Raw genomic sequence first — 26,191 nt, 5'->3', positions numbered from 1 at the left:
ACACACTTTCTATATGTTCAGATCTGTCTCTGATTTGAGAATATAACTCCTATAAAACCCCATCCTTCCATTCACATCTAGGCCAGCACACTTTCTAGAACAAAACTGTGCCCACTGCACTGGCTGCTGCCTAGTGGCTTGCCATGCATTCCTACTTACAGCACAGGGGATTCGTTCCTCGGGGATGTGACAGAAAGGCTAGAGCCTTCAATAGGAAATAATGTGGTACTGACAGAAGAAGGAGGAAATGGGAAATGTCTGAATAGATTTCTGCTCAACTGTACAGATTACAAGAAGGGACAGAGCAAAAATTTGCTGCTGGATTTCAGATTCTTTTGAAGTCTGCCCACGGGCTCAGTAACTTCTATACTATCTATAATGGGAGGCAAGCAATATTTAGCAGGGTTGCTTTCCTGGCCTAGACAGAAATACAGCAAGGTAGACTTCAGAGTAGGGTTTGGCTAGCTTTTGCTTTCAGATCCCCAGACATACACATGGAAGAAAATCCCCTGGTGTCATTCTAGAGTCTTGGAGTTAGTGTGGATTTGCAGGAAAACACCATCATGAATGAGAGCAAGCCAGCAGACAAGAAGGGACTCTTACATTTTATGAGACGCAATGGTAGAAGCATTCCTATTTTAGGAGAGGGAAGAGCCCAGCTTTTAAAGAAGGGATCTTATGTACCTTCACTCCATTTGCATATGCAAAGCGGGGTTCAGTAATGAAACACTGTAACAGAGCATTTCACACTTTTCCAGATGAGATTGATGGAAGAACTCAGAATTAGCAGCATGGATCACTGAGCCATGCCCACTCCTTATTAAATTCCTCCAATGACAATTTTACTGGAGTTTTATATTAGTGTTAACAAAGGACCTGAATAAGATGTAAGTAAGAGATGTTATATTTTAAATAAAAGTCCAGGTAATGTGCCAGTGGGGACCTTAGGATCAAATGAGCTTTTATATTTTTATGTAGAATGTAATCACTTTTTTCATGATTGTGGTTGCTACATTACTGTTATTAAAGAGTTTATTACCCTATGGGGGATACTGCTCTTTGGAATTACTTGCTTGCAGACCAAAAGAGACAGTGCAGCTTCATCCATTAATTCGCAATATAGCCATGGCACAACAAAACGTCAGTACACTGGGACTGGCATGGCATGGTACTGAGCCCAGTCGTGCTGGCACTATGGGATGCAGAGCTAGATGCAATCTAAACTGTAAAGCCATTGTTATGTGGTCATTCAGTTTGCAATCATTTAGTATATGCAGGGTATTTAGCAGGCTTTTAGGGAAACTGGCCAAAATGCAACATGTAAAAAGAGGGCAAATTGGCCAAAAAAGGCAAGATATTATAAGAAATGGAAAATTACCAAACAGGCCAATTATCCCTGTTCAAACTTTGGAAAACCTTAGAACTTCTTCCTAGACTATTTTATATATATATATATCATTTATTACCAAGCTGACCTTTAGCCCTCTCAACCTTGGCAGCATTGTGCTTGCATGGGAATTACTTTTTAACAGAGTAGTCAATCTGCCAGAAGACCAAGACCCACTTTAAAATCAAAGGGGTCAGTACCCTCTTCCCACCAATTTGTTCTTCAGCAAGCACTACAGCGAACATTACAAAGGAAAACAGTGCCAGCTCCTGGGACAATTCTACTGGCTCCTTGCACCTTAAATACCCCCTTTTCCATCTCAGTTTCAGACTGTACTCCTGAGGGCTGTCGTTTAGGCAGGAGGCTGATTTTGCCAGGTTTGAGTTTCTATGCCTCTCTTAGTTTCCCAGGCTAATCATGTACTTAGTATATAAGTATATACTAAGTATATACATCCCAGAAAGCAAACATTATGACTGGTTTCCTCCTTAGGACTCCTGTCATGTAAACACGTGGGCGGTGCTATTCTTTGAGGTTTTGCTTGTTTTTGAGGGGCAGATATCTATATGATATGTTTACATTGGAATGCAAACATCCGAAGACAAATCTAACGAGTGTAAGCGTATCATTACCTGTTGCTTCACTGAGTCAAGGAAGGAATCTCTGTCAAAGACAAACAGGAATGTATTATCACAGCAGCTTAAGAAATGCAAGTGATCCATAGTGCTCAAAAAGGGAAAAGTCTCTCTCTTCCTCTCACCACTAGGAACATCTCCTTGCTCCATTTTCCACAACAAGTTGTCAAACAAACACCTATCTATGTAGAGTTCAGGAGGAAACAACTCATCACTTCCATGTACAGTAGCTGTTTCTGCTTCCATGTCGTGGTGGTAGCAGTGGTTCTGAGCACACAAAATCCATAAATATCAGTACAACATGTGAAAAACTGATATCCTGGAACATAGATACTCGTGTAGGTGTTATCCACGGTATCTGCTGTCACCATTTATCAAATTTGTCTTTCAAAGAGTTGATATTAGATTTCATGTCAAGGAAAAATGATAGCCAAGCTGGGATCATCAATACTACAAAGCAGTATTTGTTGTCTACGACGGAGGAACAGGGGTTAAATTGCTATTTTCAGTTTGAATAAAACATAGCGGAGACACTCCCACAGCTGTCAGTGCAGAGGGGGACGAGGGGACCCAAGCAGTATAAAGTTCTGTACTCCTAACAGACCCATCACTGCAGCATCCCTCTGAACACCGGGTTGTGTCCTGACAACCTTGTCTCCAGAGGACCCCACCCTCCTGCACTGTCAATTAGTAAGCACCTTTCCCTCAACCTGTCATTATTCAATACCCTTGCAGATACTCAGGACCACACAGAATGCTGTGTCCAGCATCAGCACTGGTGCAAGGGCTTTTGCAGGAGACAAAGGCTACCTGGTGCCCAGAGAATGGCTCCAGCGGCATGTTCCAGTAACCTGGAACACCATCACCAGGAACATAATCCCAGCTGCTGCTGTGCTTTAACCACACATCCCATTTAGCCTCTGAGGCAAGGACAAGGAAGAAGCAAGCAGTTTCTTAATTCTCCTCAGTTAAGAAGATTTATGCCCACCCTTCCTGCATGTGCACCAAATGAACTCCGCCTTTACACAGCCCCCCAAGTGGGAGGCACCCCCTGTCCTTGTATACCCATTCACACACCACATATCATGGAGCTCATAAACCATGTCACACGTTAATGAGATCCAAATAATGCAGAATCTACAAAGTAGTAACATCTGTAGTTACACTACTTAGTTTAAGTCACAAGGATTAACAGTCCCCATGGTACCAGCAATACACTAATCACTTGCAAGGATCACAGAAGACTTGCTGCTATCTTGCATTGCCTGGCTGGCCAAGTGATTTTAATCTTCTTTTGGGCTAGGCACTGGAGCTTTTTGACCACTGGTTTGTTGCCTTATAAAACGAAAGAATTCGACAGCCCCTGCCTTACCTCTGCCCAGCCACTATATCCTTTTAATGTAAGAGGCAGGAAAATCATGTTTTAATGTGGAAAAATTTAGCACTAAAGAAAGGAAGTAAAGGCAAAAAGCTATATCGAGACCAGGGAAAAACTCTGTGAAAGAGCTCTGGCTTTCATTCTAATGACTGTTCCTCAGCCTTGTCTAACAAAATCCTATGAGCAGGAGATAATCTAACAAATCAATGCATATCTAAAAACCCAATGTTGGAAATAGATTGCAAAACCTTTTTCAACCTCCTTTAAATAACAAAAAATAAATAAAAGGAAAAAAAAAAAAAAAAAAAAGAAGAAAACCCCAAATCCTGGATGAGCAGGATATAGCTTTTCATTATTTTTTCTGCATATTCTAGAAGTTTATTAAAAATCTGATTATTAAATAGCATTTTTAAAACCCTTGCTATAATACTGTATTCCCAATATGTGTATGTATTTGTGTTCTGAAATTTTATAAATATATTATTTTACTACCATTTTTTAGGAACAATCAGAAATGATACAATTCTTTTCGCTGACTTCTACAGCCTTCATAGATCATCCAAGAGAGCACCATAGAAGAACAGCATTTGAATAATCTGTACTGTGAGTAATAGTTTGAACATAAAAGATCGCTCTGCTGAAGGCAGCCAGCGGACGTATTTTGTACTATCACAGTAACTTTCTTTCTTATCACTTCATTTAGTGATATCATCTCTCTTGAAAAAATAAGGCTGTATGATATTTCTGTCTCTTGGAGTTGAGATGAGCGCGACGATTCTATCTGTTTTAATACATGATAGCACTTCCACATCAGTTTTCCGTGAACAAGTAGAAAATCCAAGGGAAGGGTTTCAAGGAAACAAACCCATATACCACGTTTGTTCTGTGTATGTTTGGCTTTCTCCTTCCTGCAGGCTTTTCACTACGGTGAGGAAGTACTGGCCCTTTCTATAGAAAGAATAATCGTAAATCTGCATGAAGTTCATGATGATTAGTTTCTTTTGGAGTTGGGCCAAAGAATAAGCCTTTCTTCAATACAGACTTCACATGCAGGCTCAGTCAAGAATTCATTTATTAATCCTATCAAGCCTAGATTAAGCCATCCAAGGGCCCTGGTGACATCAGGTAACTCTGTGTCTTGAGATACACCTCCCAATCGAAAGACCTCTGAAACAGCGAGTAGAGATTATCCATGTTGTGTATCTCCTTAATTCTGGAGTGCTGGATCAGGACATCTACGTACAGGCATCACTCTCCCCTCTGTAAGCACCACCAGGCTCTGCTCCAGTTTAGGCCAGGAGACACAACACAAGCATGCTACAGGCTGAAGCGTGTATGAATATTTGAAAGATATAATGTGCTGCTATAAAGGACACTATAAAGGATAGTGTAACTGAAGATCAAGTCTAAGAAATCCAGTAGTTGACCTAAGTGTTTCTTTACTCCTACACTTATATGTTAAAAGTACACCCATGAAAAGATTTTAGCAGCCACTTAATGTGTCAAAATTTTCTATAGATTTACTTATCCATACATAGCATTATTTTGGTATCCAACGCAATCATACCTTGATTCAACTACTCTTTGTACCAACTGTATTAAAACTCTGTCACTCCATTTCCTAAGAGCTCAGCTGAAAATCTCCTTGTCTTTTAGCCCCTACAAGTTTCTTCGTTTAAATTCTGTCTTTCATTTTAACATTCAGATTTTGAGGTTGATATTTCTACTTCAGAAGCAAGATTAAGTAAAAAACTGATTGCCCCTTTCTTTTATCTATTTGGCTATTTCATTTCAAGAAAACTAGCAAGATTTTCCTTTATAACTAGTAAGATTTGCAAAACTCCCACCTGGTCAGACTTGCCGGGAAGGTTCGTGTTTCCTCTGAAACACGGCTGAGCTCAAACCAATCCTTCTGCCCCTTCCTACCACATCCCCCTCTCAATCCAGGCAAGATTTGTTACAAACATTTCACAGAGCTCTAACGTCGTGTGAACTCCTGCTGAATTATTGTTGTTCCAGGAGTGTCCTGGGGGATTTTCAGAGCTGCTGAGAGACAGTGATATCCCTTGTGGAGGACTAATAGACTGTCACTGTTTCCACTGGGAACAATGAAGGTCAGACGTGCTAGCTAACCTATGTTAACATGTAACTTCCTTGCTCTGCTTAGGAACAGCATCGAAAATAACATCATGCCTAGATATCCCTCATTGCCATTTCATTGTGATCACATTGAATCAGTCCTACTGATGCAGGGGGTGTTGTTTGGTTTTTTGTTTGTTTCAGCTGAATCCCTGGCAAATTAACTCAGTAACCCCATAAGGTCTACTACTGTGGTTGCTCTGTCAGAGTGAATGTCAAAAGACACAAAGGGAGATGCAGGACAGGAGCAGAAGTTGCCTGCTCTAAGAGTCTGTCCTAACTTCCCTCATCCTGCAGCACACCTCTACTCACTGCCTGAGCACTTGCTTTTACAGCCTTATCATCACACCTGTGGTACTCTTCTACAACCTGCCTTTTTTTTTTTTCACCAACCTACGCTCTCGTGTTTTTTTTGTTTGTTTGTTTGGTTGGTTGGTTGGTTTGTTTGTGTTTTTTCAATCATTTATTTACCTTTCTAGTCACTTGGAGCTCTTCCAGGAGAAACAGACTGTGCATGCTCACGACATGACAAAGGCTGGTGGATGAATCCTGCACCCCTCTGTATTCTGCAATTTCTGCTTGATCCTGCAGGACAGCAGTAAATTCAGGGAGACTGACCCAGGAGTCGCTAGCCTCCTTCCTCCCCCATTACTTTATAACAGACCAAGGCTTGACTGACAGCACGTATGCTCACAGGTGCTATTCAGTGTTGTAGTTTAACACATCTGTAAGCATCTCTTTCATCTCCCAATGAATTATAGTCCAGTATTTTATGGTATTCTGAAAAACTATAGGAGCATATGTAAAGCTGGCTGGGAAAGGGGGATTCAGAAGTTTTAACAGAAAACCTAATTCATAAATATTATGACTACACGGGAAAATGAACCACAGCTTGATCACACAACAAGAATAGCAATTAGGAACAATTGTTGAATTTAGTTTAGGTATGCAGCATACGTAGGTAAATACACTGAATGCTAATGGTTTTATAATAGTCTTATTAATTCACTCACATAGTTAATGTTTAAGATAAACTCCCCATCTTTAGAGTAATTTATGCATTCCACTTTTATAGAATTCCAATTGAATGAATATGAACATAATCATTTTGCACAAATGTTCTCTAAGGAGTGTGCAGAGAGTCTGAGGCAATGCTGAGGCTCCCCACAGCTTTATTCATAATGGATCAGTCTATTCATTCCTTATTAATTTAATGGAGTACAACTGAGCAGTCTAGCAGCTTGAGCTTATGAGTGTTTCACAAATGGGGCTTTTTGCCTGTAATCGCTTAATCCTACTGGCTCGGCCTCATAAATTGAATAAAGGAGTGAACTAGGTTTTAATTAAGTCTAAGGAATGAGCTTGTCTGAAAGATACTACAGCCTCTTAAGATCACAGTGGTGAAGTGTGTTTGTCCAGGAGCCTAGCAGGGGCAAGCATCCTGGGCTAGTTAGGTTAGAGACCAGTTGCTTTGATGTGAGGTGTTTGTTAATGCCTTTTCTTTTTAATTAAAAATCCATTTTCCACTGTCAGTACCATCCGAAAGCACAAGCGAGAGACCTGCAGCAAACCTGACTGCTTTCTGGAAACAAAAGTGGTTTGGGATTCATTCTTTCTAACTCCATAAAGCAGCTCACAGAGAAAAGCACAGACCGACACCGACAATCAGAGAACAAAACATTTGACCAAACAGTTTCAAACTGCTCTCTGTCAGGGCTCAATGCCCTGAGTTAAGCTGGATTCATGCAGAACCCGTGAGCAAAAGCACAAAATGGTGAGCCCTCACCCCCTGCCAGGGGTCCTACACCCTTGGTCAGAGGTACCGAGCTCACAGCTACCTGCCTGTTTCACCACCATTTTCTGCCTCTGTGCATATCCAGCACCAGCTCAGGAGGACCGATTCGGTACTGGTTTCCTATTAAATATGAGCAAGACACATGAATTCAAAATCCTCTCCTACATTTCTCAGAGGCCCAGTCCTACCAAACTTTTCTAAGAAAAACAGAAACAGAGAGAGATCACGTCTCCTGCAAAATGTATTTGCGGCCACTTTCCTTTAAAATTCAGCTGCTGGAGAAGCAATTCTGTACAATGCTTACAAACTAGCTCTCACCTGGGCTACGAAAGAGGGATGTTCAACTCCCTGCCTCCCCACAACAGTTTCAGGAGAACAAAAATCATCGTCTGCTACACTCTTTTTCCAAACTACCTGTTGAGGATATATACTAGGCAGCAAAGATTTCTAGATTCGTGGTGATGTGAAAAGGCTTCCTTTTCAACATATTCCACTTCCTACTCTGGTGAGCTGTTCACAGCATCTGTATTAGATAAAGCAGAGATGCGAGGCACTGGACTCAGTTGCCCTCCTCCCTCCTGGGACCAAGGGTAGAACGCAAACAGCACTGTGTACTGCCATAAAAACCATTGGTTTGATAAATCATCTTCCAGGATGACAGATTTTCTTTTTGTAAATATAGATAAAGAAGATTCTCAGGAATCCTAAAGCAAGGGTTGTGTTTGTTGGCTTGTTTTGCAGTATACTGAAGGGGGACAGTACACTGTTTCTGCTATGACTTTGCAGTTCTAGTGCCATGTACCCAAAAGTGCTCTGTTACCCAGCTTTGGTTTGCACAGACCCATGCAACAGCACGTTGAAGTCCCAACAACACTCAGACCCCTTTTACTACAAGCATTATATGGACAGAGAGAGCTCCTGACCCCAGACAATCTGAAGACTCCCACCTACAGGCAGCGTTTTACAGAGACCTGGCATTCATTTGTCATCTTCCTTCCATACTCAAAAATAAGAAATGGGGAAACGTAAGGCTGGTGAAAGGAAGGCTAATTTGCCTAGCTTGCTTCTTGTGGGTTTTACTGAATTATACTGCTGCCCTTTAGTCATGTTTTGGTATTAATTTAGCTGTAGGTTTAAGTAATGCCAAAGGCAGGAAGGAGCTGAATTTTAATTAGGCACCCATCTCTCAACAAATTCTCCCAGGCTCCTTTGAAAATCCAGGCCCTAGAGCTGTCATGTATGTGAGCGTGCTTGTTTCTGGGCATGTTGTATATACTTGTGCATTCGCAAATCTACATAAATAAATAAAGTGACATGATCAGATTTTCAAAGGCGTTCAGTCCCGAGAAGCACCCTGTTGTTCTCAACAAGAGTTGGTGCATGCTGAGCCTTTCTGAAAAGCCGGCCCAGATCTCTGACTCCGGGGAACGCTGAACTTTATGCAGCTGAGACGAACATACATGATTTCTGATCAAAATTAAGTTTTAATTGCTTTGAAAGATCCTGATCTGAGGGTGGGTGAAACAATGCCTCTTTCTAAATGGTTGGCTTTTCAGTTGAAACCCACTTCTCGTAGACTGGTGACAGCGGCAGGCATCCTGCCAGCTTGAGTCTGGAGGGCTCTGGTTAGCGGCACACAGGCTGTGACAGGCTGGAGGAGTGGGAGCGTTCAGAAAGCCTGCTGTAGATTTTCTATTATGTTCAAATGGGGTGAAAAAGAAATAAAGTTAAACAAACACCAGAAGTGCATGTTAAAATGTAAATGCAAGCTGTATTTCTTTAAAAGGCTGTTATGATTGCTTAATTACAGTTCTTAAAAAAAAATAAAATAAAATAAAATAAAATCCCTGGCTTTTAGTCGTCTAAACAGCTCATTTTCTGAGCGCAGCTGGGAAGGCAGGCAAGGTTCTTCCTGGGGATGAAGGGCCTACAGTGGTCAGCATTTGCAAAGCTGGTACCTATTAGGATCTCAGACTATTTTTCTGTTTTGATTCAATTTTCTAAACTACCGAAAAACTATTTTTAATTATTCATACGAGCAACAAACAAGAGGACTTCAGTGTATGAATATGAAGGAGCGGAGGCCTCTAGATGTGCTTCTGAGAGCACTCCTCGTGGCAGGCAGACTCACTGGAGTCAGCCTCCCCGGGGTTTGAAAGGCAGACTTTGAAAAGGAAACAGGAACACACAGTTGCAAAACCACAAAATCTGACAAAGGCAGAGACTGAAATGATAGCTCCCTCTGTTAAAAAAATAATCCTGCTAATAAAAGACTGGCCTCCACGAGCAAGAATTCAGTGAGGGGCAAAGAGCTGGTTGGAGCAATTCAGCGTCCATGCACTGTAGATGAAAGAGTCACACCCAAAGAGCTAAAGAGCCAGTGGTGTCTGGCAGTCACGAGTGACTCCCTGACATGATAACATGGACTTTTGAACGGGTCTTTTGAATCACAAATCCCCCACCCCCAAGCAAACACCCTCTGCAGCCAACACCCTCTTCAGCAGCAGTCCCTCCCATCCCAAAGTAAGAACAGAGCCCATCCACTTGGGTTGCCACCACTGTAACTGAGCAAAGGCAGAGGATACGTATGTGAATAAAATATCACACGGAGCTGCCTGAACGTCACAGACTGTGTGCAAGTTTGTTTTGGAAGAGGCCACATGCACGCAGGTCAAAAGCATTGCTCTATATCCTCATTTTCAGTGGGAGCAGTCTGCGGAGCAACACCTTGAAAGCACTTTTATAATAAGTGGAAAACTGCAGGTACAGTGTCAACAGTCTGCTGAATAAACGCATAAAGCTCTCTGAAGCAAAAGCTGCATAATCAAAGTGCTCCGATCTGTTTTTCAAAATTGATAATTTTCTCACATTTTAAACCAATGGCACTTAAAAGAAATAACATATAATAGACTGCAACATTTCCAAACTAGTGCAATTTTGAAGGTGTTGCTAACACAGATCTATTGACTGATTTGCACTAATTACTTAAAAAGATGCTCCAGGGCAAATCGCACACTCTTGTCAATTTACAAAGGAGGTCATTCAGTAATTGACAAGGTGGGCACCTCCTTTTGAATAGCTGTCCGACTGCAAAGAAAGTAAATACTGAACTCAGAGAAAATATACAGAAAATGTGGTTAAGCTAATGCAGAATTCTCATAGTGTTGTTAATTGTTGATGTTAACGCATAATTCCTCTGGTTTTCATCATCCTGCAAAGGAAAAATGCACAACTGACATACGTATTTAATCTGCATAAGAATTAGTCCTAAAGTGCTAATTTGTATATCTCCTTGACAAATATTTTTCGGATTTCTGCGTACGCAGCATTTGTGCCAAGACAGGTACCAGGGCAGATAACTTCACAGGAGCACGCCGCTACATCCGAGGACAGCACACGGTGTCAGCCCCTCACATTTCGTGTTTCGTGGGAGCTGAGTGGTTGGGAACGAGAAAATTGCACCTAGCTGTGTGCTCCCTGCTTATTCCATGGTGAGCTAAGTGAGACTTTCTATAGAGTACACAAGCAATTCAGTGGCACAACAAATCTTTGCTAATATCCGACACGATGTGCAGCAAGCTGGGACCATTCGTTTGGAAAGGAGATGGAACAATTAACAGTCCATTCGGACAGGGTCACGACAGAGTCCAGATGTTCAGAAAGGCATTAGAATAAAATCTACATTTCCAGAAAAGAAAAGAAAAAAAAAAAAGGTAACCATTTATATCTCTGTCTCATGCCTGCTGAAATCACCAGGGCTACAATATGGCCCCGTGTGTTTCACAAGGAGGCTGTGGCCAAATTCAGCCAACAGGCTGGGTATCAGCAACACTGGGGCAGATTCCCGTACTGATCACCATGCTTCCTGATTTATGATTTCTAATTACACATTAGAAAATTGCACAAACAGGTGGGACAGAGTGGTTGACAGGCTAGTCGTCTTTTTTGCATTGGCACAATATGATAGAGTGTATATATACAATCACAAACCAATTTACATTAGCATCAATGGTGAAAAACAGGATGCCAGCATTGTCTACCACAACAGCTGTTCAGCATCTGAATGAAATACTGTATCCAGTATTCACCCATCTCATAACATCCTTTTTGTAAGTCTCAGAGGTCACCTAAACACATTTATTGACTTCATTATTTTTATATAGGGAGAAAAAATTGATGGTGCTACAGAGCTGAGCAAATAACTCACAATAAAATCTTTATTCAATGTATTTCATCTGTTTTTACTGTTCCTGTAACACAGTGAAATTCTTACATTTAGCCATTATCTAAAATCACTATCTGAGAATTTCTGCAGTAAATTTTTTTATGCTACAAGTTGTTCCTGGAAAGTTCAGAATGAATATTTATCATTAAAACTGTGTTTATTGTTTAGATAAAGCATGCAGCACTGTTTCTGTTCTCCAATTGACTTATATAATTTATAGTACAGTCTGACTTGTGAATTTTACTGGTAAGCGTACATGACAAATCCATGAACAGTTGGTTAGAGTGGCTCAGATCCTAGGACTTGTCAATAATTAATTTCATGGGGAGTAAAATTAAAAGGCAATTTGAAAGGATCATATCCCAGGTGTCCTATCCAGAAGAAACAGAGACCAGAAAAAGTGATAGCAATGCACAAATCAGAGCTTGATTAGTTCTATGTATTCTGAAATGAAACTCCCTGTGGCATTTTACATGAGGATCTGGGTATACCTTTTTTTTTTTTTTTTTTTTTTTTTAACAAAACAATTTAATTCCACTGAGCACCCATTTCACTCATTCCGTGAGTGGGAGACAGCCAAATCCTCAGATGCTATCAGTCACCCCAAGCCCCTTGGCATAAGCCTAATGACATCTTAGCTGATGAACTTACAACAGGAGAGGCTATAAATAATGTTTCTGAAACAGATACTCACTGCATGAAAACTGTAGCCCACGATGTGCTCAGGTGAGATATATTAATAAGAATTTGATGAACCCTGGATTGTTCAGCAATACAATGATATCAATTCCTGCTGATAGAGATGGGTACTGATTTCACAATATGCAGTTCTGAAAAGTTGATTTGCTTCAGTGAGCTCATATTTGGATCTTATTTGGAAGCAGGCTAAGGAATTGAGACAACCTCCGATACAGATACATACACTTTCAGAGTGCTCTTAGGGATGAGTCTCTTCAAACTGAATGAGGTCTGAAATTTGCTTTAGAAAGCTTGACCCATCCCTATTAAAACAAATGAACCAACAAGTCAAGTACATAGCTCATTATGAGTATAAAAATAATTCAAAGCAAGCTCCCCCACTGGCTCAACACAAAGGGATGGCTCATTGGCTGCCCAGGGTATGAGTAGGAACAACACAGATGCAAATTGTATTGGGGACACAATGATGCAGAGCTCTGTGCATGTGGACAGGTTTCGTCCTTTAACTGTGCACAGGGGATTGTTCAGATGTCTGTTCAAAGAAATTAAGTTGGAATCTCTGCACAGAAACGTCTCCTCTATGATGGGGAAGCAAGGTGCCCCACTTTCCAAGGCCCTAAATGATAAGCCAAGTTTTATCAAAACGTTCTCTAAATTTTCATGAATTTTTCACCAAGGTAATTTTGTGTAATTAGTACAGAAAATCTAAGGAAAGCATCACTTGATTTCTGCAATTGGCAGAAATACTCCACAAGAAACAGAAGCCTTGGTGCTATGACATGAGATCAATACAAAGAGGTACCGTGTTCTCATGGGTTGAGCTCTTTTTTTAACCTTTCCCCCACAGCGTGCAACTCAGGAAACCACAGGCAAGTTCCAGAACCTCTCTTCATTACTATACAAATCCAGGTGTAGCTCTAATGCTCTCTCTTATAGACCCTGCTGCCGTGGCATTTTTAGGCCTGTCTGCAAAAGAAGACAGGGTGCAAAACCTGCTGAAAGGGCTAATAACTGTTTCATGTGCTTGGCACACGCTGTGTGAGGAACAGTAGAAAGAAGCTCTGAGGCAGCTGTCTGACGTCCACGTTCCCACCACACTTATATCACTGACACGAAGGCATTATGACACTGTCAGCCTTACTTTCTCTACAATCCTATATGCCCCTGAACACTACAAGTGATTTTCCAGATGATCACTCAGCAGAGGCTCGGCTGTGATGCCCACGCTGACACCCAGTTCCTGTTTCGGCAGATACCATTCACGCAAAAGACCGAAAGGAGCTGGTCCCTCCACGGAGCTACGCTTGATCTGACACGGGTGACATAAACGGTACGGTCTCGTTTTGATTTCTGGTAGTCACATGCATCTCTCAGTTGTCCAGTCAGTGGGACCGGTCCCTTTGTGGGCAATCTCAAAAGGAGGCAGTGTGTGAGAGAAATGACTGAAGTGAAGCACGTGGAGTATTTTCCTTTCTAACTGGTTCTTTCAGGGAGGCTTCAGAGGTGATAAATGGAAAGACAGAGGTCAAAATCCTTATCCTCTTGAAATCAGTGGGATTTTTGCCAGTGACACCAGGGGAACCAGGATTTCTTTCTAAGATACTTTGAAAAAAAAGATCACAGACATCCTCACTCAGCAGCATTACCTACTCTACCTTCACTTGCTGCTGTTCACTTACACCAGCTGAGAATCTGATCCTCTGTATCGCAGGGAGTGCAGGTTCACCCTGCTATCAGCCTGCATTGTTACTCACCAGCCTGAGCCTGCGCTGGGGATAAAGAGAGGGCTTTAATCCCCAGCACTCTCCATCCAATACCTTTCGCCAGTGCCGAATTCACATTTTGTTTTGTTTCTTCAAGATGAGCTTACACACTGATAAACTTCCTCCTGCTCAGATTGCAGGAGCACAGGATAATATAACGAGTTAAATGAAACATTAAGAGAAATAGAAAGCACTTCAGAAAACATACACTGCCTCTTTAACATTTTGAATTTTTCTTTTAACATAAAATTACAGCGTAATATAAGAAAGGAATCCAGCAAGATGCTTTATCACAATACTTGGGCAACATTAACTCATCTCAAGTGTTATTATAAGAAATAGAATTTACTGGTATGGACTTATATTCAATAGCACTCCTTCCCTTTTTAATGAAATGTCATTATTCCAATACAAATCCTTTCATTCTGCAACCCGCTCCCCCCTTCATCTCACTATATTTCATTTCCTGTAGTTACGTGATATTATTGCCTTTTTTTCCACAGCTATTGATTTAGGTGTATATGGTTATTACAATGCAAAATAAAACAGTTCCCCCATCCATTCTACCTTGTACTGTTGAACATTAACTTAATTTGTTTCAAATCTGCATTTGATTTGGCAAGGAAACCATTTATCTTTATGAAGAAAGCCCTCATAAAGTAGGGACTTCAGGAGATCACTGCTTTAAAAATTTAATAGCCTTGTGTCTTATACACTAGAAAAATGAATTAAACCTTCAAATATTATATGTCTCAATGTAACCTTTTTGCATTTCATACTATGTTTAATTTATTATACCCCAGGAAAAAAAAAATAGATAAAATCTCCCTAGGTTCAGGGTGGTAGTTGGTTCTCAGTTTTGTTTTGGCTTTGGTTCGTTTTCTTACATTCCAAGATTAAAAGTCTATCGACACAATATTAGCAGTGGAATGTGGCTGGATGTGAGTAGGCTGCTATCCAATTTTGCTTGGTTTGGTTCTCAGCACTGACGAGAATCACTAAGTTCTGAAGCCACCATCAAAGCTGACCTTCCTACGCCTATGTAGCATGCAATGTCTGTAAGGATGATTTCTGTGGGTTGAGCAAAGACAAGTTTTCAGAGCCTACAGCAATCACAAATCAGAATAATGTATGTATTCTCATCAAAACCAGGATAACTGGATTGCAAGGTACTGTACAATACCTTTTGGGTGACTAGTGAAAGAATGAGGTAGGAAGAAGAAATACCAATGACTAATGGAAAAGATCTGGTTTAGAGAAATAGTCACTGGATGACTAGGCTGATGAACACCATCAGCAACCAAGGGAAATCAAGCAAATGGTTTTGCAGGGGTGAGAACTGCTTTAGATATTTATGTCCCCTATTTATTGAAAAAAAAATAGTATTTCACATTGCCATATGAAAATAGTCATTCTGAACATTTTAAAAGATCGATTTTCCTTAAATCAGCTTGTTTTTCTACTCTGACCAAGAAGAGCTGTGCCAATTTCACCAATTCATTAATAATTTGTGTTTGCATCATCACTGAAGGCACCAGAACCAACTGCAGTCAGACACCCGAGTGCCTTTCAGGAGCTGCGCTGAAGGCCCCCGGATGACTGGCCATCTCTGCAGTGGCATAGACCGCGCTTTTGTGTCTGTTTGGAAATTCCCCAGGCTCCTGAACCTTGAGCACAGGAGGCCAGGCAGCAGTGATCCTGCTGATCCTTGTTCTTCACTCCCAACCATTCTACCCACCTCTTCTGTGCCATTTGGTTAGAGCAACATTAGCCAAAAAAAAACCACCAACAAACTAAAAAAAAAAAACACCATGCTTCTGAGATTGATTCCTGGGAAGGTCAACTTCACAAATACAGCCCACAGTAAGAACAGACATGATGCAGACTACGAGAACAGACAGCTCATAGGGCTTGGTCTGCTTGAATATGGCATGAAGTTTAACCCTAAGTTAGCACAGCAGAAACATCAACAGGCTCTCAAGTCCAGAACTAAAAGTAAGTGAAACTGTGAGTAAAAATTAGGGCACTTACTTGGATGAGGAGTTATAAAGGTACCTAATTTTACCTAACTTAAGGCAGGTTGACCTTAGTAAACTAAAATAGTTTTAGCATGGTACTCTAAACATATAAGTTGTTAGCACTCTTAGTAGTGAAAAAATCATAGTCAAAAGATACCTAGAAAGGAGAAAGACCATCGAGCAGAAAGGCATCAAGAAAGAACCAAAGAAAACTTAAGCAGAAGAAAAAGCATCTCAAAGGCCTCCGTTAAGGAGGACAAGCAAGTGAGGGGAAGGAGGCAATGAAAGAGCCAGAAGGTGTGTAAGTAGGGAAAAAAGGAAGCTCATAATGTTTGAACCTAAAATAAATTCTACACCAGGACAACTTCCATCAGCGCACACCGCTGTATTACTGAGCTATATTCTTTGGTACACCGAAGTTTTATTGATTTTACGACTGTAAAGCAAACAACAGACGCCAGAAATGCATTGGCTTGGTCTCATTACAAATCTCCCCGTCTGTATCTTAGAACATTCTTAAGCTGCATTTAGCAAGCAACCTGGAAAGAGCTGATATACTGAGTACACATATTAGCAACATGACCGTATTTGCCTATTTCTTCCCAGTAGGTAAAAGCGGGCTATTTCCATTGGATGGTCTCCAGAAATGAAATCAGAGCACAGCATTGTGATTAGTCAGCTCATACGGCGAATTCCCAGTTTCAGTAAGAATAAGTAACATTCTAATTTAGAGTTGGTACTTGACACTGTATAAGAGAGGAGGGGTTTACTTTTCATTTTCTCCTTAGACAACAGCAGTAAACTGCAAAACTCCCTGCTAAAATGTATGATCTTTGGAGAATGCTAATTGACCTACTAAAGTTGGCTTATTTTATTCGATGAAATTTGCTTATCACAGGCCTCTAGGTGCTTTACATAAACAATATAAATGAAAATAATGAATAGACCAAATACCTAAGTGACAATGGGGACCACATCAATAGCTGTCTGCCCAACAGAATACAGCTCAAAAGAAAGTGTATTTTAGCATCTGATCATCTCAGAAGAGGGAACTTGCCCCCCTTCTGAGGTTTGTTTTATTTCCATGCACAGGGGGATTTGTTAGTTTGAGGCAGATCAGGTACATCCGCCCCTTGCAGACTGCAGAGCACGGCAGTTTTGCGAGTATGAGTACATGCAGAATTGATGCCATCCTGTGGGTGTAGAAAGTGGATATACAGGGAGTGCAGACAACCCTAATGAGAGCTCCTGCACTGCCAGGACAGACCTCTCCAGTGCGGTGGCTGGTCTGAAATTACAAACAGAGCAAAGCTGCAGAGCTCACAGGCACCCTTCTGTTGGCTCCCTACGCTCATGACACCACAGTCAGCACTTATCTCTGAATTCCTCTCAAGAATTCTCGATCTTTTTTTCTCTCTCTCTTTTTGTTTGTTTGTTGCTGTTTCTGTGCATTAGTTCCAGGGAGTTTTCTGACCGGGATGAAGTAAGCACATCTTCCCATGGAAAGGCTCATCCAGCACCAATGTTCTCTCCAGGTCAACCAGGTCAGAAAATAAGCTTCATATGAAGGAACGTGGGCAGGATCTGAGAGCAAGTCAGTCAGCTGATGTGATTCACAACAGTGCTTGAGGGATACACATCATAAAATTAATATTGAAGTAACCAGACTAGACTTATGCTAGCCAGCTAACAAAACAAAGTTCAGCATACCTGAATTCACCTGTCTGTTCAGGCAGCTCCATTGCTCACCCTGAACTTGCCAGCTCTAGGTTGCTGGTGAGCTTGAGCCTTGGGTGTCTTTACAGACCACTTGTGCCCTGAGAGCATTTCTGAAATACTGATGCCCTTGCTGATGTGAGGGAAGGAGGAGCAACTGTCGATCACCCTGCACTACAGAAAGCAGGATCCCAGGCAGGCCCAGGCAGGCATTGCCTGCCGGACACTCGTGTCCCACTGCCAACACTGCCTGCAATGTCGTGCTCAGACTCGGATAGCTATAAAGGGGTTATCTCCATTTCACTAAATTCATGATGCCTAGGAGCTATGCAACTCATTTGTCTTAAAAGGTAAGAATATCTGCTGATTGTTTGGCCAGTGAAAGCAAAGTAGACAATAATACCTGCTCTTCACGTATTTCATACCACCTGGGGGCAGGCACGGAGTCAGAAACGTGCCTTCTCTTCAGGGATTTAAAAGTTCGGATGGGAAGAAGCCTCATTCAATCTTCTGCTAACACAATATGAAACACTCTTCACAGCTGTAATTTCCTGTAGCATCTAAATGTTTCCTGTTAATATTTTCCATGTTGTTGCTGTTTTTATGAAAAAAAAAATCCTCTAAATATTAACATTTTCAGATGGCAGGATGCAAAAAGCTAACATAATTCTTAGAGACACAGCATACAAATCCAGAAATAGATCGAAAGCCAGATTTTTCAGCACTCTGAATTCTGTCACGGGGAACAGACCGAAACTCCAGTCCAGCCTTCTGCTTTTCCTCACCCAGGGCTCAGATGTTGGCACTTGCCCTCAGTTCACTCAGAAGACAAGCCCCGTTTCTGCAGTGCAACACAGATCATGCACTTTTATTTTCTAGTTTTATCCATAGTAAGTCCTTCATTGCTTCCTCATCCCATTGCCACATCAAATCATAATCATACCACTGCTTATGATGCTTAGAGAAGAGCATTTAGGCTCTTCCTCTCAGAGGAAAACGATGTCAGTAACCAGGATAGCTGCTCCGTGCTCTTGCTGTTGGAAGTTTTTCACTCAATGGGAGGTTTGAGAGACAGGGAATGCTAAACACAATAAACCTACAAAGTAGCCAAAAACAAAACTAAACAAATGGAAAAACAACAATAACAAAACTGGATTTTATTCCTATAGTGGCTCTTGGCTATCCTCACAAATTCCATTTTAAAAGATTTAATGACTGCCCATACTGTGAGCAGCTAAAGGACGGGGATGTCTACAAAGACAGAAGAGCAGAACTATGCCAGCAGAAGTGTGCCCAGCATTCGCTTGGAGTTTTATTGCCTCAAGAAAACTAGAAAATGCCTTGCCCTTGTAAACAGCAGCAACATACCCAGTAAACAACCTCTAGGATTATTTTGCTGTTTCTTTGTCCATGCTGCCTGGAGGGCAGAACCAGTTCTGATGGTGTGAGTATTTCTTTGGCTGCCCTGGCTGCCCAGCCTAAGTACTCAGCCAAAACCAGTGCGGTGATTCCTTACTGGTACCGGTAAGCCAGGGAATGCCAGCCTCCCCCAGTGAACTCAGCTGTAACTTGTATCAGTTATATCAACTGGGATTTGTGGAGCATCTCTTCAGGGAGCCTCTCTAGTTAAGGAAGAAAAATATTAAATTGTACACACTTACAAACTGTTGCTGAACTGGATGTGCAAATTAACATTTGTTCATGTATTTACCTCTTCATGAATAAATTTTCAGTAATGATGCCTACAGCTGGGGCCATAAATTGTGAACTCAGAGACCACAAATATTGGCAATCAAATGTCTGGTCTGCACCCACAAATGTGGGAAGGATCTAACATGGGATGAAGACATGCCTTTAGAGAGCTTTCTTCCTCTGGGTGGGTACTCCTCTTCTCTCTTCTCTTCTCTTCTCTTCTCTTCTCTTCTTTCCTTCTCTTCTCTTCTCTTTTTTCTCTTCTCTTCTCTTCTCTTCTCTTCTCCTCTTGTCCTCTTCTCTTTTTTCTCTTCTCTTCTCTTCTCTTCTCCTCTTCTCTTTTCTCTTGTCATCTTCTCTTCTCCTCTTGTCCTCTTCTCTTTTTTCTCTTCTCTTCTCTTCTCTTCTCTTCTCTTCTCTTCTCTTCTCTTCTCTCTTCTCTCTTCTCTCTTCTCTCTTCTCTCTTCTCTTCCACTGGAGAGTACAGTCAATTAGTTGAGATGGCCATGGCAGAGGAAGGCAAGCACACAAGACTGAAGATCCAAATGTCTCGCTACTGACAAGATTTCATGTATCTCTAATTTCAGGCAATTTTGCGACAAATTGGCCTAGTTCGTGACTTATGAACAGTGAAAAACGCTCACTCTTCTAGCACAGCATTTGGGATCAGACAGATCAGATCAGACAGACACTGCTCAGCTGAATCAGAAACGCAGCTTTTGAAGATCTTTGCAGACTTTCTCGTTGACATTAAAAGCAAAAGTACATTTATCATTTCACATACGAAACTTCTTTTTTTCTCTGCGAATATGCATGCAATTTTGCCTTTGTCATAAATTTGTCTGTAAAAATTCTAGCCAGGCTTGTGTTAAAAAGATTGCTTATTGCTGGAGCCATTTTCTGCCAGAAATGCAGTGGCTGGCAAAGCCTTGTTTTAACAGGAGCAAATGTGACCCTATAGGTCGCTCTGAATTGTGCTGGCCTCCACATACAGTCAATTAAATCAATGCGATTGTACGTGGACACAAGAGTCACAGAATCCATCCCATAACTCTTTATTTGTCTGCCTTTTTGTCACGGACAGCTGCAGGTGTAGCATACAGCAAAGCATGGGGCCCACGGCTATTTGCGGATTGGTCCCTTGGAGTGCCATTACTGGGTTTTCGTATTTGTGATCACGCACCCATACCTTACTATTCCTCTCTCTTCATATTTTGATTATTTAGATGCAAATCCGCAGCATATAACAAATTCCCCATCTCTCAAAATGCAATTGATTTTAAAAGCATGCGAGCAAGAAACTGAGCGCCCAGCGTCTTTGCAAGTGTCCATGACATGAAAGACTTTAAGTGACTGTAAGCTATTTTCCTTGCTGTCAAGCTGCCAGATGATTTTCCTGCCATTAACACATGCCTACACAGGCCAAACTAATGCTTGCCTTTTTGGACATATGTGAGGAAATAAATGTAATTACAAGCAAGATGTAATCACAATTGCTTTACTATTAAAGCTGCCGTATGCTCTCATGGTTTAGTTAACAATACATGCAGAGGAGCAGAATTGCTTGATGTTTCCAGAAAAGGGGAAAGGAAGGAAAAAAGATAAATATGGCCTCTTTCATTTATATCTGTGAAAACACAACATTTAAATGCAGAATTTGACTTTCCAAATATCACACCAAAAACCTTTTAACAAAAACAGCAGGGAGAGAAAGCTCTTTAAACCATGATATTCCATGAAGGATTATGAAAATAGAGGTCATTGCAAGAAAGAGAATTGCAAATACAACTTGAAAAGCTTCTCACATTTGTAAATACATCGAGGAGAATTTATTCCTCTCTGGTTTTGCTACCAGAGGATATTTACAGGTTCCCAGGGAAAAAGGAAGAAAAAAAAATGACATCAAATTTGATATACTCTGTGTGGTGCAACATGCTGATGTGTAGTAGTAACACTCAACTGAGCTTCAAAGGAAATGAGTTTTCTAGGCTGGAGTTACACATTACGGGCCTGATCCTGACAACACGCTGAGCATTTCCTGCGAGCTTTCGCATGCCCTCAGCTCTCACTGAATTCAGAGACAGCTTTTGATTTCTTTTGGTGCTGGATTATGATCGAAAGTAATAAGACAAAAATGTAGCGTGCTTCAAAACAAAAGCTGGAACATGTCTTCGCATTGCCTGTCACACTGGGGCCCTGGTCCTTCACTGGTGATCAGGGGTATAAAATAGTAATAATTATGGTAGTAATAATAAAGTAAACCTTTGTCTGCACAGTCCCCAACTCAGTGCCGTGACATTTCTTACCCACCTGGCACAAGAATTCAGCTGGGCTACTTCCATATATGCTTTGGCTTATTGTTGACATCAAAGAGGCTGAAAATGTTTCTTACCCCTTGACCGACAGATGCTCTTAGCAGTTTTCAGTGCCCTGGTTCAGCGAGGTCTAACTTTCAGCAAACCCTGAGCATCAACGTTCTTAAAGTTGTAATTACTGAAAGTGCAGGCAGTCTTATTTCCAAGCAACTAAACCCAAATAAACGTGCAGATGATGTGCACGCAGCCCCTTCATACCCGAGCCATAGGAGGTGCTAACTGGGAGAGACGCAATGAGCATGTCCTGCTTTCTGTCGTTACCGATGAATGACTGACAAAACTCAGAAGCTCAGTTCTGCTGGTATGTGCACTCTCGGATGAGCAAGGCATAAAACTCCTACTGACTTAAATTAGATTATCTGAAACTCCAGGTATTTCTACACTTGCACCATGAAAATAAACTGGAATAAAGTGAGATACACCAGGAGCAGCTTTCCCTGCCCAAACTTTTGGTGAATCCAAATACTAGAAAAGTTCTCTCTGAAGTCTGTGACACAGTACAGGTGGTAGTTATCCAAACTGAAAAACCAAACCAATCTCTGCTGCTCTCTGCAAAAGGCCATATTTAGGTCTGCCTTCACCACTCAGACTATACAGTTTTACTTGAACTTGGTAGTTGCTTCACAGCTGCAAGGTGAAACTCTGACGACTGAAATTAATGGGAAAACTCTCCCTGGTTTAAGTAGAACCAGGAGAACCAGGACTTCACCTTATGATTTCCTTCTGTGCAAAAAAAAATTAAAAAAAATCAAGCAGAGACACAGCTCAACTTCTCACTGCCCAGACATCTGATACCAATAATACTTTTTTACTCTGTCCAAAACTATATTTAAATTGCATTTCTGGCAGGTTTTGAGATGTGTGATATAGATCTCCTGCTATCACATCAGATGTAGTTTCCTTCAGAACTGTTGAACCAGATGTAAAATGTGAGAGATGTAAAAAGTAAAATAAAAACCCTGCTCAGAGTAAAGTGTTTCTGGCATGTGGCTATTATAAATGGGAGTTTTAGATGTATATCTGCACTCCAGCCATTTAAGAAGGTACACAGTACCATAAGCTCTATTGGAGCTGATTAGTGCCAGCTACTTGTGATCAGTAGGAATTTAAAAACCAAGGGCTGCCAAACACTAACAATTTAAAAACTGTATGCCAGCAATGTGCTGCAACTGAATATTCTGTAGTGCACGTAATTTCAAAGTGGAGCCATATTTAGAGCACTGGGGGGAAGAAGGTAATATATCACGTCATTATTTGATTTTCAGCACTTAGAACTATGCATGTGCTGTTTCGTACTGACAAAGAGAACCAGAGGCACGGAGTGAAAGGAATTCTTGCAAGGATGTCAAGCCTCAATACGTTTACACAGACAACAGGTATAGCTGTAAAGTGATTCTCCCTTTTCAAGCATAAAATTGTCTTGTACAAATCTCACTTGCAAATGCGTGCAGGTATAGATCTGAGTTACAAATGGAGAAAGGTGAGCAAATACCTTGGCAGCAAAGGTGAGTCAAAGCATGGTGACATCAAGGAAGAAACAGCTGCATTCACAGCACGTTAGCATCCTGATTGTATCCCACTCCCCACAGACTGAATGATCACTTGCACGATGCTCAACGCTATCTGAGAAGCGCAGGAATTTAACCAACTGCATGTTCTAAAGAAAGAAGGGCAATAAGTCTCCTATCTCTAGTTTTATCTCTTTGCAACCCCTTTTCAGTCCGAGAAAATAATTTCTGATTTATTGTACAGAGAGAAGAATTAGGCTGAGTCTATTTCATCATGGGACCACAGAAAACAGGGATTCCCATCTTACAGGGACTCAGATTTTGCCTCTCCCCAGAAATCACGTGTCTATGAGCATCCCAGAGACTATGCTGCTTAGTGCCTTCAGTTAGCAACTACAGCTTGGATCACACAAAAAAGGGAATATAATTGTGTGTGCAGTGGCCAAACAAAGAGGAAAAAAAAGGAAGAAAATAAGCCATTAGCCAGTTCGTCCAATCATCGGGAATCAAAAAAATGTTTCTAAGAAACAAAATCCGATGAGACAAAAGTTCCGCCTGGTCCCAAGAGAAAGGAGATGGCTTTGTTGTATGCAACACCCTGGCAGTACCTCAGAGATGCAGAGATGGATGCTACTGACAAATGGGCACAAACAACTGAAGCTGCTGTAAAGTAAAGAAGGCTCCTTCTATCATTCTTGTTCTTGAAAGATACCCAAGGGATCCTTTTTTTTTGCTATGAACAAAAGACTTCCCCAACTTATCAAGCCAAAAAGCCTGACTGACTTGAACTGAGTTAGGAGCAGGGCTAAAAAAATAAATAAAGTTCATCCATAATCCTTGCAGTTAGTCAATATCTACGTAGAGTTTTCTGTAAGTACCTAAATCCCCTTAAGTAAACAGAACATACTGAAAACTCTATGCTTAGCCAAGCTCCTTCACTGGTATAAGCAACTTTTCGGAGGTCACGGAAGGAAGACTGCTAATCAGATCTTTGCCAACCTGGCTTCCTCATGCAAGATGTGGGGCACAGGAACCAAGAGAACAGCCCCAGCATGACTGGAGAGCAAAGAATGTGATAATTCCTGTCCCTGCTGACTTCTGCCAAGTGCTGCTTGGATACTTTAATATCATTGTAATTTGTAATTGTTCAAACTGATGGCATCCTCATGCTCGGGCAAGGATTTTCACAGCTCCAACAGTAAGGAATCCTTCACGCTGTCACTGACAGAACAACTCCAAGCCCTCTGCACTGGGTACTGCACACGGCTAACACGGGAATCCCCCAAAACCTCCTCTGAGCACCTCGCCCTGGTGCATCCAGCTGCGAGGCCGCATACTGAAAACAAAATACTATCTACGATTATTCATAACCGGGAGTATTGCGCATTCTTCGGAAAGCATACATCATCCTCTGCACTCGGGAAGAGTCGCAATACACCCTGCTTTACCCCAAGGGCCTGAACAGAGCCCGTGGAGCTAGAAACACTTGTGATGACAAACAGGGAGATTTCTCAATATGCATTTTAATTTGTGATCCTGCACTGAATTACCACACCCCATTCATGCATACACTGAATCGCAGATATGACAAATGTTTCATTAATAGGAAATCCAGATGTTCCTCCATACAGTACTGAAAAAAATCACTACAGATTATGTTTGGTAGATGCCAGTTACGAATTTTTACATATATTTTTAGAGAAATACTGTAATTAAAAAATAAAAAGGATTCTAATGGTAAGTGACATTTTAGCTCAGTCACAATTACAATCAACCTGACTTACTCTTTGCATTAGGAGCAGGATATGATCCTTAAGTTCATACAGGGTTAAGTTTGTTATCCTCAGAGATTTCTTAATGACCCTTGTTATCTGAACCCTCATAATGGTGACTGTGTATTACATTTTCAGTGCACATCCTCAGACATATTAGGACATGAAGTGAACCTGACAGGGAGAAGAATATTTCCTTTCTCCTCTGAGATGCCCCAGGAGGGCTTTCTGCAGGTGACCTCCTCAGACCTTGGCTCTACATTAGAGTTATTGTCCTGAGAGAAGATTCAGTTAAAAAACCCAATTCATTTCATATAGTGCTCTTGAGTTTATTCTTAGTGGCAGCTAACTTGTAAAATTTTATTACAGATTCTTCTTTGGTTTGCTTGATGGAAAACAATTATTCTATCATCACGTCTAAATGCAGTTGCATGAATCTCTGGTATACCTTGCTGGACCAAGCAATTTTCTTTCCATTACTATTTTCAGATGAAATGCTAATTTCACTTTAAAAGAAGTATATAAATATACTGAATTAGATTTCACATTTCTAAATGGCTGTGTTCAAATAGGTCTGATAGCCTAAAATAAGCCTTATGACTTCTGAATACAACCTGTTGACCAAATAACTGTTATTATTATTATTATCACCATTATTGTTATTATTTTAGCAGCATATTGATGTCTCTTAGAAGAGCAGAGCTCGCTGTGGTAGGCAATACACAAATGCTTGGTAGGCTTCATCTGTGCCCAGAACTGCTTCTACTATTTGCAGACAGAAAGACATAGTGCCGGGGAGTCCTGCCCTACGAAGGGGAGCTGAAGTACAGAAGAAGATGCAACTTCTGCAGAAACAAATAAGGATCTGTGAAGAAGCAGAGCTGCCTGCACAGCCTTGCACAGGCAGCAGCTCTCGCTCCAGCAGCGGCATGGACCTGTCGGTGCAGCAGTGCCCCTGCTCTACAAGCTCTGCTCTCTGAACAGGCTGATGCGGCCGTGCTGCTTACAGAGGCAGCCTATCTGGGGATCTCTGCACGTAATTACAGAGGGCAGGTGTACCCCACACGACTCGGTGGGTTTGAGAAGGGC

The 26,191-nt window shown here is 41.3% G+C and overlaps 1 long non-coding RNA gene across 1 annotated transcript in view; it reads right to left on the bottom strand.

Annotated features, from left to right (window-relative positions):
* Positions 1-4,383: 4,383 nt before the first annotated feature.
* The window catches only part of LOC121076784, a 110,379-nt gene continuing 88,571 nt past the window's right edge, over positions 4,384-26,191 (bottom strand). Inside the window, exons 4-5 of the long non-coding RNA XR_005823707.1 lie at positions 6,011-6,124; positions 4,384-4,567 (exon numbers count right to left, since the gene is read on the bottom strand). This is a non-coding gene — a long non-coding RNA (uncharacterized LOC121076784). The remainder of the gene's footprint in view (positions 4,568-6,010; positions 6,125-26,191) is intronic.

This window comes from Cygnus olor, chromosome 12 (assembly GCF_009769625.2).
Source record: "Cygnus olor isolate bCygOlo1 chromosome 12, bCygOlo1.pri.v2, whole genome shotgun sequence".
Lineage (NCBI taxonomy): Eukaryota > Metazoa > Chordata > Aves > Anseriformes > Anatidae > Cygnus > Cygnus olor.
The sequence above is the reverse complement of the archived record's forward strand: the minus strand, read 5'-3'. Positions and strand labels throughout refer to the sequence as shown.